General features: G+C 32.1%; 1 pseudogene; it reads left to right on the top strand.

Moving 5' to 3' along the window:
• The first annotated feature begins 808 nt into the window (after nt 1–808).
• Nucleotides 809–11,146, top strand: LOC124372586 (annotated as a pseudogene).
• Nucleotides 11,147–16,105: the final 4,959 nt, after the last annotated feature.

The raw sequence follows: 16,105 nt of genomic DNA, 5'->3' as shown, positions 1-16,105 counted from the left end.
GCTCGCATTTCGACCCCCTATTTAGTTGCAAGCATCAGAAAGACTGACAGCTTGCTGTCACAGACTTGACTTTCCTGGAAGTCAGGAGGTCACCTTCTGTCTGAAGAGATGCAAAAAAAAGTCTGCAAAATAGATGAACCATTTATCAACCGATTTGACATCAGAGACCACCTATGCCTACAAAAATCAAGATGTAATCTTAGAATGGGTAAGATGTAATTCGTATTACGCTCATCAGGTGAAAAGGAGCTAAAACTCTGCATTTGCATTGAATTCAAGCCTTCCCACTACCATACTCGCAACTGATATGTATCATTTGCATATATGCTGTAAGTTATATAATTCCTTAACACTTCTGTGATCGTAATTCTGAGTCTCATTATCGCTCTGTTATTTCAATTATTTGATTCATGCTCAGGAGTGGGGTAACTAAACAGTTCCTTAGTTTTTGTCGTTATTTTGGGTAGTAGTCTTGTTGAAATTCCAAAATCAATAACTTTAAGGCTTTAAAAAGGTGTGTGTGAAATTAATTTAAATATAAAAAAAAACATTCTTTACCACGCTCACGCAGTTGCACGCTCTGAATAAAGAATAGTTTTTCCAGGCCAATAGATCTTCAATTTTTCTGCGCCCCCCCCCCCCCCCCGGGGGAGTATGTAGTTTGGTTGAATGATTCACCTCACCTGGAATGTTTACAACAAAACTGTTGCTGAAGAAGATGCTGAACTGACTGCCTCCTGTTGACAATTTTTCATATAATGTAGGCCTGGTTGACGAGGTTTTCTCAGACCAAAACCAAGTTCTACCCATGAAGAGTGCCTATACCCCCGTAAGTCACCAAACTTAATAACTTAAGTAGTTCCATCATTCCTAGTTCCTATTAGTGCTGATCAATGTCAGCTGTCTAATACTTTAGGAATCTCAGTTTAGTGTAGGGCTTGAAATCCTCGTCCAAGACCTCTTTATCAAGTAACTGTCAATCTTGTCAAAATACTGTTAATTCCCAGTCTTTCTCGCCCCTTTCCGACTTATGTTTGATAAGGGGCCACAAATTACTATGTGTCTTCTTGACAGAACCAGTATGACATTGAAGAATCTGCAGTCACGAAACACAAAAGAGAAAACAATGAGCTTAGGAAATCAGTGGAAAGTGTGTGGTCTAATCTGTTATTTTTCGATATTGATGTATTTTGAAAAACATTATTTACCGGAGTATGTGTATTGTTGCCGGAGGGTTTTTGTATTAAAACGCTAGTTTTTAAAGTAGTAATCATCAATGGATGCTCGCGTGGCGTTTGATCAAACATAATAAGAATTGCTGGAAAATTTAGGGGTTATATCTAAAATCGGTGCTTATTCCGACCACATCAGAATCAAAATTGTACTTGTAAAACGCTTTTTGCTTCCTGTCCGCAAATTTGGTAACCAACTTTAAAAGATCAGTAGTATTAAAATAAATGTAATCGCGCTAGTTTTTTTGTTCTTGGGGAATCGTTAGTTTTGTCTTATCAAGGATTTTAAGATTTTTGGAGAGAGAAGAAGATAAATCAGACTTGAAGAATCTGTGCCAAACCAAAGATGTTGAGTTGACATCCTTACCCCCATTTAGGACTCAAGGTTGGTGGAAACTCAATAAACTATCCAAAAAGACTGCCTTAAGTAAGAACGTTTGTTTAAATATCTGTAGAATTGAGATTTTAACAACTCTCAACTATTTTAATTATAATCTTTAAGAAGTAATATGGTAGGTTAATTTATGAAATAGATGACTTAATTAAAAAAAACGGATCTATGCTTTGTTGTTGATATTGTATTTACTAAAACTCAACAATTTAATTTGTAGTTAATGAGAATATCAATGGCCTATAAAACATAATTGGGGTTTAGTAGTTTTTAAATTTTGAATCTTTAACTATCTAGAGAATTAGTGTATAATAAAAAATATTGAAATCTGTTTTGGATAACGCAGGAAAACCCAGGGTCCGCTACTTATGATTCAGGTGAAGAGAGTCGCGATTAAAAGAAATTGGCTTTAAGCTTATTTGGTGGAAACCTGGATATATTCTATTGGAAGAGGATTTGTCAAGGGAATGGTTTAAGTAATTTTTAAAGGTTGCATTCCGCCAAAATGAAGTTTCCCCCAATGCATATTCCCTTGGGATAGTGCAAAAAACCTAATTTTTCCACCTTGAAATTGTATATAAAGATAATCTAACCATATAGTCTACTAATGGAAAGTGAAGAACCCTTTTAATCTAACACAGCAACTCCAATTTTACTGATTTCTAACTGAGTCCAATGTGATTGTTTGGTAATCAGTCCCATGTTGTTTGTCGAGATGTGACGCTATTATTGTTTCCCAACATGTACTGAATTGGTCCAGGTTTATCTGTGATAGATAACAACAAACACCAAATTTGAAAGGCCACTATTCACCTGTCCTGGTTCAACTCTAATTGGGTTTAAAAAGTACTAGCTGTTTTGTTGTTTAGTTTTGGAAGTTAGGTATTTGTTTTGTTTTTCTTTGTTTTAGAGATAAAATATTGAGTTATCGAATGTGTAAAATCCTTGGGAAATTAGACCTGACACGTTAATAAATTCTGTTAATGGTCCTCTCGAACTTGTTCGATGTCAGCTATAAGTAAAAAATATGAGGTTGGAACCTGAGGGTGGAATATATGTTTGGAATTGGTGTTTTGTTTGTGTACACCTAATCTCCTTTAATATTTAGGAGGGTTATGTAAATATGCACCCATCGGTTAGAATTACCTCTCATAGGATGGAATTTTAGAAATTTGAAATATTTGGCAAGGTCCCCTACCAAAATAATCAATCAAAACTGAAATACCAGTGGTATTTTGACCCCATGTAATATTTGTAGGACTTCCTTTTTGGTACAGTTATTTTTTTCACACTTTAGAACGAAAAACAAGGCTAATAAGGATGTCTTTCATAAGCACGCACATAGTCCTCCTCCATAAGGGCCTCTGTGCTGCTTAGTGGAGTGATAGGATTATTCAGGATGGGATTGTGGACTGTCTCACTGCTGCTAAGACCAAGTGGGATATTCACCATGAGGAGAGATTAGTGATAGCTAGGGCACTATCTCAGATGTACCACCTTGGAAGTAATGGGCGACTTATCTCTGATCATTGATTACTCAACCATTTAGTCCAATATCTTGACATTTGCTGTTTTATACTATGCTTCTCACTGGACGTCCATTAATGACATAGTTTTTGCTGTACCCTCTGTAGATTCTATTCGCAGGTATAAACCAGATAGAAGTAAACCTTCCTAGGATCGATAAGTCAAGTTCTAAAGTCTGTATTCATTTTTTTTTACAAATGTACACAAATGAATAAAGATAATATGGCTTACAGGTCAATTTTTACATACCTATAAGGACAGAATCTATGTTTGGATCAAATTAACTGCCATACTATAAGTTAAAAACATTATTTTATAGACTACATTTATTACAGGAAAATAGATAAACTTATATCAGTTGAATAATTAAAATAAATCCTTAATTGGAGGTGGAAAGTTCTTCAAGAGTAGACTGCTATTTAATTAAATATTCTCTCAAAAGTTTTTAAAATGTAGATTGGTTGTATATTTTCGTAACCATTTTAAAAAAACTTCTATGTATGTAGGTTTTTAAATAATCACAATAGCTTGAGCGATAACATGCTCGTTTCTAGTATTATACGTAAACAGTTACTGTTGGTCATTGAATTGTTATGAGACTTTCTTCTACTTCTACTTTTACAACAGTTTGTAAATCTCTTTTATGAGTAATAAAACTAAACCTCATTATTACATTACACTTCTCTTATTGATACTGTTCTTTTTCCCTTCATAAAAAAGTTGTGATAAAAAAAACCTGATGTTTTGACTCTCAGTACAACTATAAAAATTGTATTAAAAATTAACATGTGCATGTGGGTTGTCTATTAATATAAAATTTTAAACAAATGAACTAATGTTGAATAAATCTGGATGTGCCAGTTTTTAGTTTATGTTTTCTCACAAATTTTGTAAGATTTTTAGTTTTTATTTTACCTAATTGTTCATGATATTGGATACAAAACTAAAAAGAATTTTAAAATATGATTTTTGTATAATTTGTTTCAATGTTGGTAGCGATTTAATGCCTAAAAAGATCACACAAAACTGTGTTCCCTAAATGTATAGATATAAAGCTGTAATACATAGAAATTGTAATGTTTTCAGAGTTTCTGAGTTTAATAAATGATGATTTATTTCTAAAATTTGACACTTTTCTCCCTGAAAAGCCCTATTTTTAAGACTGTAGAGATTTTTTTTAGATTTCATCTAAAATAAAATTTACATAAATTTGAACTTAAAAGAATTAGCCGTATACATATTTGATATATACTCTCACATATGCGTTTAGTAATTAATTTGCCTCATATATTTTTGTAATTGGTGGGCTAATTTTATTTTCATCACTAGACTAAAACATTAATGTTCTGTTCTAGGTTAAAAACTATTACTCCTTCAAGGTGAAACATAAGAACATGTACGATGGCCTGGTTCCATCCAAGGAGAAGAAACATCTTCGACCATGACATCCTGACAGTGTTACCCATGAGGGACCAGGATGGCAGGAGGATATTGGTCATCCAGTTGGGAAGTTAGTTTTCTAAAATTTCTAATGTCAGTAATTTTAAGTTATCACTCACTGTAGATTTTCACCTTCTGAGTTCAAGTAAGGAAACCAGTAAAAATTATATACAATATATATATTGTGCAATTTTATACAAAATTAACATTCTTATACATTCACTAAATAATTTATGGTTTTATATAACTAAGAATGACATCTCATAATTGAGGCTGTATTGTAGCATCTTTTTCATTTTTTCCGGGATATATGAGTTTTCAGATCTTGGCTGTTACTTCACTTTGTGCTGACTTTTTTTAATTAACAAACTGATGCAAACCTTTAGTGTTTATTGTTCATTGGGAGACAATATTCAAGAAATAACACTCATTTAAGATCTTTAAGTGGTTGAAAAAATAATTATAATTACTACTTATAATCTGTGAAAGGGAGAGATTTTCCGGTTGAATTCCATAATTATTTTTCCTGAATGTGGGATTGGGAAGTAAGAATGTAAACCAGTTTTAACGCATACCTCTAAGGCTTCATTTAGGGCACCTTTTGTTTGTGGGGGCAGAAGATTGCTTGTCGCCCTTGGGATGAGTTTTTGGGGAAAAAGTTATGGCCATATAAAAAGTACTTTATTAATGCATCTTGCCAAGATGTTTACCAATTCTGGAAACCACTCTCTTCTCATCATTGGTAAAACCCTCTATCATCTAGGGGTTATCCCACTGTTTCATAGCTTGTTAACCTTGTTTCATTTCAAGTTACGAATTACTTTAAGTAAGAAGTACTGATAATAATACATTATTATTTTCATTGAAGAATCGTTGTACCAGTTAGAAATAAAAAATAATAGCATCTATCCCGAATTGTATGCTTACGAATCAGTGATTATTAAGTGTCTATGAAACAGTCAAATCCCTGAATATATTTTCGTATGATATTTTTTCCATACCTCCATCAGACTTCTACAACCCTTTAAAGCCACTAATGCGTGTGTTATTCGTCAACTAAATTACCAAAATGTCAATTTAAAAACGTCTTTAAATGATAGTAAACTAATAGCTTCTTTTGAAAATCAGCAGTTGTGAAAGTACGTTGTCTTTTTCTTCCAAAACCAATGTTAACCTCAAACACATGGCTCTTGTTTTTCAATTGTAGGAGTATGGGAAATGTTTATTTTAAAGATAACATTAATACTCGTGTACAAATGCTTTTTAATTTTTCTTGTATTATGTGTAGTGTATGTATGTTTATATTTAAAACTCATGAGATGAAAAATATGTAAACAATTTTTCTTGAAAAATTAAAAAAGCTCTTGAATGTGTACTTATTACATATTTAAAAACTTAGCTGTTTCCTTATGCTTTGAATGCTTTTCGTAAGCTCTTTGCCTGTCAAGAACGTAGTTAATAAGGGGGACAAAAATTTGGGGGGCTCCCAGACAACATATTTTTCTGTAGTAGGACAGAGAGTTAAGGCCTCATCATTTCTTTTCTTGAGAAACAATCTTATCAGCAGTACAGGTTCAGTAATACTGAATTATTTATCAATAATAATCATAGCCCTTTAATAAAAAATTAAAATTTAAAAAAATTAGCAAGGCTAGGATAGCAGGAACCCTTGTTGCAGTATATGGTAAAGCACTTCCGTTCTGGTTCAAGTAAATTATATTTTCCAACGCCGATGTTGAGTTTTACCTTCTTGCTATGCTCCACGATCAAGAAAATCTGTCAAAAGTATAGCCATTGTACATGTTCATGTACTTATTATACATAGTGTTCAACACTCAATAGCATTAAGTTCAACCCAGAAAAAATATTTTAATTTAAAGACAAATATACATCAAAACTTAGCACCTTCAAATAGTGTTTGCGTCTATTTAGTATACATAACTGTCTCGTAATTGCCAGTTTGTAATGTGCAGGTGCTTTGATAACTTTTATATTTTGCAGCGCCGCCTAAGTGGTGATTTGTTACATCAATGGGCATAGCTAGCATATAAAACCTTCTACATGGGAAAGTAGCATATATGTTACAAAATGTTCATAAATTGATTGGTCAAATAGTTTCTGGTCTAAAAAGTACATACAGGAACATTCATTTATTTTGATATATATATATATTATATATATATATATATATATATATATATATATATACATATATATATATATATATATATGACAAACTTCCATAATTCTACTCCATAAAAGGATATATAAGTGTTTCAGGTTTTTACCAATTATGCTTATGTGGAATAAAAATCAAGAATTACCAGCAATACAGTATGGCTCATATAGAAACATTATATCGGAGTGGGCTAACATCCTAGGGACGTTTAGGAAGGTATATAATACCCTCCAAAAACAGGGGCTTGAGAATCTTACCTCGGAAAATTGTAGAGAGGTTTAATACATGTACCTCATAAACATGTTCTACTAGCTTATAAAATATACTACTGGGATCAATTGTAAGGTTGTCTTTCAAAAAATTTGAGACAGGTTTTGAGCCCCCCCCCCCTAAGTACGCCTTATGGCTCATGTAGTACAATACGCATTGCTTGAAATTTTAATTTTCTACAATTTATACTAATAAACTAAATGAATATTTAAAATTACTAAGCCACGCAAAGGTTAACTCAGCTTGACTAAATATGGAATTTAACTTAACAGTTTCAGCTTGCATATATTGGCAATCTTATTATGTCTTATCCGATGTCTTATTATGTATTTTAAATTAACATAATGTATAGTATAATATTAGTTTTTGTTATAGTGTAATGTATTATACATTTTAATTTCTTGACGTTGTCTATAGCAATGTTAAAATTGACAAATGACAATAAATAAAAATGAAAATGAAAATCTGACAAAATGTTACAATCAGTTTTTATTTATATTTGCCTATCAAAGAATAATAAGATTTTAAATTATCACTAATATTGCAAGCTTGATAGAATTTTGTACTATTATTTTTTCATTGAACTTGTTTAAGGGCTTGGCTAAATCTAAATAATTTCCATGATTTTTTTTATATATATAAATAAAATAAATCAAATAGTATTGTTGAAATAAATTACGTTTAAGGTCTCGAACTTAAAAATATACTATAATCTTTTGAGAGCTTGTTATTAAACTAATGATTGTTTACAGAGAAGTGGAAAGCACAACAAGTGTGTTCGCTCGACGAGGTGTTCAAGGGAGCGGTTTCTGTTCATGGAGGCTGCGATGTTGGAACCAGAGACTCAGATCAGTGGAGCGGAAAGTCATCTTTCCGACAATGGACGGTCTGACGTTACAGCAGACATGGCAGTTCGTTTCACTCCTCCCTTGCGCGAAGCGGGATCGTTGACTGGCTGCAAGGTACAGTGGTTTGAGTTCCTGATTTGTCAATCAAATTACACAATCAATTAAAACAACTTGAATTTTATCTCCTCAGACAAAATATTTCGAATCAGTCTCAATGAGGTTAGGCTATATTATAAAGTAGCCTAGGTTCAATATTAAAGCTATTTACATTCTTTGTTTTAGTATGTTCACTGCTGTGGACACACAAGTGCACTTGGCGTAATGTGCTGAGGGGTACACTTGTTGCTCCTAGCACAACATCAATGTTTCCCCCCTCATTTGTAAAGCTGGTGGTTTGTGTTTAATTAACTTTACATATCTCCTCGAAATAATTTTTCTATATGCGCCACTGATTTCTGTTATAATGTTTCAGGACAGTGTACCCACTCAGGATTAAAAGGAAATCCCACATTAGTCAATCAGCCCTACATATTCAACATGGTGTTTGCTCTCTTCAAGCCCTTCCTGCGAGATAAGCTCAGGAATAGGGTAAGTTGAGTTAATTACAGACATGATAATTAACTAATAATGCAAAACTAATGGAAAAATCCTCTACGGTCACTGAACAAATGGAACATTAATCTAATAAATTTTAAAAAGGAGGTGTAGCTCTCTAACAGATATTGCTAGAAAAAAGACGAAAAAATAATACAAAACTTACATGAGGTTGATTAAAATTTTGTTTTTTACCCACAAAATACAACTGGGATGTTATAACCCTCATTATTGGCCAACTTATAATGTTATATCGTTGTACAATGATTAATTGCTTATTCAATGAACCATGAAGCAATTGTGGAATTTACCTCAAGTTTCTAATGACAGCTGTGGTGTTCCTATTATACATTGGCGTTATTGAAAATTCTAATCAATGTGTACCAAATGCTAAATGAATGAGAAACCTTATGGGATAGTTAATTACATTTGGGACTAAAACTCCATGGAGAAAATAAAAATTTCTTTTTTAACCATACACTGACGGATTTCAGGAACTCTTTACAGTGACAAGCTGTCCAAGATGTCTCAGCACTCAATAAAAATAAATGTAAATTCTATGTATATAAACAAATGCTCTTTGATTAATATGGTTGAAAAATCAGTAAAAAATTCATTTTCCTTTCATGTGTTATGATAAAGACTTTATGGACATTTTATCCTTATTTATGTTCCATATATTAATATTATGTTAAATCTAGCAGTTTAGAAAAGTTTGACATTTTAATTTTTTAGAAGTAGTCACCATTTTTTGAAACAGAAATAAAAATATTTAAAACTGTAAAATAGAAAACATTCAGCACTAATCAGAAATACATATGTTAGTATTTTAGACATACCTTTGATCTTTTGAATATCACTAACACTTTTCATACATACGGGTGGACTTTTGCTGAGAAAACCAGTTTTTATTTTTTACTTAGGATCTGGAAAAAAACACTTTTACATGAAACCAAAGTTTGATTATTAGGGACTATCATAATATTTTTTGTTATTATATGTATCTGAAAGTGTGTTAAAAGGAAATACCATAACATCAACCCCAACAGTGATGGAAAAGTATAAAGTATACTTGTACAAATATCAAAGACCAACTATTAAGTATTTTGACAGGGATAAAAATATAAGAGGCTGCTGTATTATTTGTTCATTTGATCGCTGGACTTTTTGTTTACTCTATCAGCGTGTTTGAAACAAATTTGATGGCTAATTACTAATTCCAATCATAAAAATAGCAAAGTGTTAATTGTATGGCACTAATTTATTGGGTAGTAGATTAATTTAACAAGAGCCGTTTGTCTCAGATCTACTTCCACGGCACGGATCGCAACTCTCTACATAAGCACTTGTCTCCCAAGTACCTCCCAGAGTGTTACGGTGGATCCTCCTCAGTCGTACGTGTCTCTGGCCCAGAGTGGTACGAGAGCTCCTTCTACGCCTTGAGAAGGAATATGAAGGTACGGTATTTACAAAATACAGAGCGTTGTGCGAAGCCAACTCATGCATTTCTGTATGAATTACTGCTTAGCATTGTTGGTAGGGAAGAGAAAAATTATAGAAGGGAAATGTCATTTCATATGGTCAATTGTAATGATATGTTGGAACATTGCAGCAACCTGTCACCTGTGTTTGCAGCTACTAAATTATTATGAAAGTCTATGACAGCATGTGTCCTTAGATAGTTGTCCATTATTGGTTGTCATGTGGCTTGAATGGATAAATTTAACCCCCTTTTGGCGTTTTTGATGCAATACTATGCACCATTATATTGTTCCTGTTTTATTCTGTTGTAATATTGAACAATAAGCAATTCTGTGACAATCACGGTTTGTACAAGTAGTGTTCTGGGCGTTTTCTACTAGATGTCAGCACTTCCTTGGCCCTCTCTCATGAGATTTTGCACCTTGATGAGTTCACTACAGTCACACAGTGTATACAGCTACCGCATGTTGTTGTTTCATGTTACCCGTTCCTGCAGCATTTTATTGTTTTATTTCAAGTGTTTATTGTACCATGAAAATATTCAAGACAAAAATAGACTATTGGCTTTGTTTACGTGACGACACAAACACGCATAGCGAAAACAAACTTATTGAAAAATATGTAAAAATGACTTTGGAAAAAAAGACACAAAAAAATATATTTAAACTTGAGGAACCAATGTAGTTCAATAAACTCAATTATAAGAGAGAGGTCTTAGTATCAAGCTTACTTACTCTATGATTTTAAGACTATAAATGTAAACAAATTGAAACATAGTGGTTAAAATCAATTTTAAATTATTGTGTTTCTGCTGTCATATAAAGCAATGTTTATGAAAAAACACTTAATTACATTTAACAGGCCTTTTAATTTGTACTATTATACAAAAATCTTTTTTTTCTAATTACCTGATTTTTTCTGTGAAATTTTTTTCGATATATTAATAGCTATTATGCTATTATTTGGGGCGGGAGACAAATCCAACAATCAGAGATCATTATAATCGGTACAGCCATTCTTGAGTTATAAATGGTGTGTAAACTAACCTGGCTTTGTTGTTTAATTTAGAAAACCCTAAAGCATTGTCTATAACGGTATAATCTCACCAAATCACTTATATCTGTATATATTCTTTGTTACAGCCATAAACTCCTACGGTTACAAGAAAGTGGCCAAGAAATAGTGTGAGATACAGTGAGTGCATGAAGTTCCTTTCCTTTCACCACAAGAAGTGCCTCTCTATACAGGGTCAATAACTGTCACAATTAAGTCTAAAGATAATTCCTGTAAAACCTCAAATAAAATTTACTTAATTTATAGAATGTAGATAGATATAATACATTATGCTCATGCCTGTATTGTAAGTTAAAACACATATTTATTGTGGTAAGCATATTTATCAGCATATGGTTTTAGACCTAGAATTCTGTGATTTACACATCCCTCTGTTTGTCTTTTCACTTTAAAATTCGATTTAAAAGAAGGTGTAAGTGTATTGTTAAATAAAAAAACACCTTTATTATTTATTCATCCTGAAGTATATTATACTTAACTATAACATATTTAAAGTGCACTAATTAAAACTGCAAAGCAGTCACACAAATAGTCTGAAAATAATGTATAGTTTTAAATAAACTTAATCCATCTTTCTCTTATTTACGTAATGGAAAATTAGATATTTTTTCTCAATTTGAACGAAATAATATCCATTTATTCTAATATATCATTCACTATTAATTTTACTAAAAAAAAACAAGTTTTATTTTGAAATAATAGATTATTGATATCAATACATAATCCCTGTTTCGTTTGAATTTTAATGTAAAAAAACCATTACGTTAGGTAACTGTAAATTTTAGCTTTCTTGACTTGTTTAGTTTTAGTACTATATATAACGACTTATTATTTATTGCACCAATATTTTGCTTCAAACTAATGTTTGTACTTGTTTTTTATATACATTCGAGTATTATTTTGTTATAGATGTATGGACTTATTCTAAGTTGTTATGTTACCTCTGTACAATGGTTCAAGGTTACTAATTATAAAATTGATGTATGTTTATTGAGTTTCCTGTTTTATTTCCTATTAGCCATTACCGGCAGCTTCAAATCTATTTTTCAAAATATAAGTACATAGCTAACTTGGTGAAAACACAGATGAAATAACAATGTATCCCTATGACATTTTTTAAAAACAGAATTAGGCTTAAATATAAGGTACATATTATTCCAGTTTCCTTGGTTAAGTTTTGAAAGGCAACTGACTCTTATGTCAGAGCATTTTTGGTTCTAATGATTTATATTTCCACCCACCACAGTCAAGGATGTAGCCAGCAAGGGGATCCAAGGGGTCCGGGACCCCCCTCCTCCATTTTCAATTTTCTTTTTTTAGTTAAACGATTATTATTATTTTAAAAATATTCAGTATTACTGATATGTACTGCTCAAAGATCGTTCTCAAACAAAGAAACAGGTCAAGAACTTTTTAAGGAACACAAAATGGGGGCCTTACTCTTTGTCCACTACGGGAAAATATCAGTTGTCTGGATCTTCCCCAAAAATTTTTTCCTCTGGCTTTGTTCTTACCACAGTTTAGTTTGCCTTGCCGCCCTCGCCATGGTCAAGAGAAAACATATGTTAGGTATGAAAAACCTATGTTGGTCCAACAAGCACTTAGTTCCCAGTATACTATGATATTTTCTAACACTGTAGTTGAATAAGCCATGTTGTTCCCATGAAGAAATATAATTATATATAAAACGTAGGACTAAGAAACCTGCTATGGTTAAAAAGTGTCTATTTGGGTCATTTAAATTCATTTATAGTCTAGTGTATTTACAGTGCCACTTACGAGTTTACGTTGTTGCCCCGATAAAAAAAATATTAAAACATGTAAGTCTCAAAAACCTGCTTTTGATCAAAAGCCATCTACTTCTGAAACAAGGGAGAATATAGTAAAAAAAATCCTCACTAACCCTTGTACTATACGTTTTAAAAATAATCTTATATAAAAGGTTTTGGCATGATAGGAAGTCCTGGTTTTCAAACTGTAGTCTGGGAAAAGAAAGGGTAGTTGAAGCATGATTTATTGTCCATGTCTCTGTGTTTTTCCTCAAACTACTGTATAAAAAAGTGCCATATTAAAATGGTGAGGAAACATTTTTAAAATTTTCAGCAATTTCAATGGTACTTTTTTCAAAGAATATCTGTCCAACGCATAAACGAGCATGACCAATTTAAAAAATACGCAAGCACAAGCTGGGGAGCACCAAACATGTCACAGTTGAGTGCATCCCGGCTTGTGCAACCGAGTCTTTTAAAGTGTTAGTGGCTCAAGTGAGCATGCGTTGACAAATTTCTTTGGAAAATGTACGTTTAAACTTGTTTTTGGAATGTTACAAAAAATTTTAAAATAGTTGGTACTATGTAATTTTTTTTTATAACTGATGTAATACATCTGATGCCTATCAAAAGGTAAAATGTTTGCTGCTCCCTGCTTTGCAAGCATACCTTACCATTGGAATTTTTAATGAAGTTGTTCAAATAATAATTGGTGTCTAGTATTTTTTTATAACTACACTTTTTATATTTGACTTTAAATATTTGCAACATTAAAGACAGTAACACAATGTTTAAAACATTTGCTTCATCTATTGAAACCTATATGTGCCAAATTTCGTCTCTGTAGTTTAACAAGTTTTAGAGATAATAATTTCCTTCTCAACTTATGTCTGTATGATATTTTTGCTTTGGGATGATGTGTAATATCTACCGCACACAGAAGTTCGTGATTCTCTTAAGTGAAAAATCTCTCTCTCTCTCTTTCTCTCTCTCTCTCTCTCTCTCTCTCTCTCTATATATATATATATATATATACTATATATATATATATATATATATATATATATATATATATATATATATGTGTGTGTGTGTGTGTGTGTGTTTTAGTTTGGTTATTTAAACACATGTGTGACAGAAATGGTCAAAAACTATATAATTGAATTGTAAAAAAGTAAGGACTCTGTGGTAGCCATGCTCCCACCCCGGCAAGTGAGAATCCAGGTTAGAATCCCCGGTTGGAACAAGTACTTTTTATGATTCAATCTTTAATCAAATAAATTATTACTATTGCTGTTTATGCAAATGTAATAAATGTTGAATGTCGTTTTACAGGTATTTGGCCTTCCATTCATATGTTTGATATTTAGAATTATACGGTTAACATTCCGTTTGTTTATTTTAGCCTTTGTGTGACAGAAATGGTCAAATACAAAATAATTGATTTGTAAAACTTAAGGACTCTGTAGTTGTAGTGTTAGCACGCTCAACTGGCAAGTGAGAGATCCGGATTCAAGGTCACCACCTCATAGTGGCAGTCGCATTGTAAAGCTCGAAAAACAATACGGGAGTCCTTACCGTCCCGAATTTTTTTTAACCTGTGAAAACCGATTTGCATTGAAATTTTGGTAATTAGGGCTCATCTCTTACAACCCTTCCAACACTTCACAAGAGTGAAAAAATGATCCCCTGAACTCCCTTACCTATTTAGTATTTTTGTTAAGTTGGGGGGTGGTAATAAACCAATCCCGCGCGCTTAATGGAGAAAGATAATTGAACATTGGAGGTGGCCAATTTTAATTTGCTGAAAAACATGTCTAATAGTAAGTTGGTGTACACTGTAAAGATGTTTTTTTCTAATCACAAATTACCGTCATATTAAATCTTCAATTTTTCAACCCCATTTGAAAATCTTACCCATACCCTTGCACAACAGTACAAACCCCCTACAATTGAAATAACAACAATCACAACATCAAAAAAATACTTTTGGTTATCGACATTAACAAAAAGAGTGTACAGTAATAGAGGTAAGTAATATTTTATTATCTCTCTAATTCAATAATTATCAAATCGCGGCTTTAACTCCCCTTTTTCAATCCCTTAGCGAAAAACTGCCCCTTGAATAAAAAAAATTCGTTAAAAATTTTTTTTAATGAAAAGGATTTACATATACTCATTGCCCATCACTACTCGGAGAAATTGACTTTATAATATTCCCTTACAACTATTTTCTAACTCTTTTTACAAACTAGCCCACTAAATTACATAAACTCAATGTATAATAGTGGGTATAATATATGATTGTACGCATAGTTTTAAGAAGATTAATTGTAATTGTTTAGTAGTAAAAATATTGCCATTTTTTATTTGAATAAAATATTTAACAAAAATTATATAAGTTACAATGTTTTTCCAGACTTCTAAAGTGGTGTTAGAATGAGTAGCAGGTAGTGCAAGGCAAACGGTTGGTTGAGTGTTAGTTCAGAACGTTCGAAATATATACGATATATATAATATATATATATATATATAATATATACTATAATATATATATATACTATATATACACACATTTTTACAATAGTTTTTTGGTGGTCTCTATTATACTGCGTTACTTTCAACATTTGCTCGAGCCAAAGTTAGTTCGACCACAGCTCCGTAAAATGTTTTCAGTTACTAATGTTAGGAAAAAGTATGGATAAGTATTTTTTGGACCACTGAACTCCCCCTTCAATTTTCGAGATTGTCTTATTCACAATTTATAAATAAAAACCATTGTTAAAAGGATAAATTTAAGAAGAGCTACAACATGCCTTTCATTGGCAATATATAGTAATAAAACCTTTTTTTTTCAAGTCGGTGATTGGAGGGGTTAAATGGGGCTTATAGGAAGAGGGCCAAGTGAGATTGCGCACACTGGCCACGCTCGCTTCTTTATTAACATAATTCCATTATCTCCTGTCGCAATGTTTTTTTTGTTTTGACAGAAAAAACAAATAAAAATACTAAACATTGTTTGTCAGGGGATTAAAGATTCGCTTTACATGTTTTTAGTTCATACACTTTCATACGTATCGCTGTCGTCATTTTTGAGGATATTTAGTGAAGAAAAAAAGGTGGGTTTTTTTAATAAATTTGGAAATTTTTTTTTAATCGTGACGTTTTTTTGAAGAAAAAATTATGTGTCGCCTGAAGGCAAGCCGCAAAACTCGATTGTCAATCATATCACAATCTCTTTCATAATAAAGTGTTGAAGTTCTAGGCGGGAATACGATTAATTTTAATTTTGGTTGAAA

The sequence above is a fragment of the Homalodisca vitripennis genome, unplaced genomic scaffold, assembly GCF_021130785.1.
Source record: "Homalodisca vitripennis isolate AUS2020 unplaced genomic scaffold, UT_GWSS_2.1 ScUCBcl_3553;HRSCAF=9145, whole genome shotgun sequence".
NCBI classification, from domain to species: domain Eukaryota; kingdom Metazoa; phylum Arthropoda; class Insecta; order Hemiptera; family Cicadellidae; genus Homalodisca; species Homalodisca vitripennis.
The sequence above is the reverse complement of the archived record's forward strand: the minus strand, read 5'-3'. Positions and strand labels throughout refer to the sequence as shown.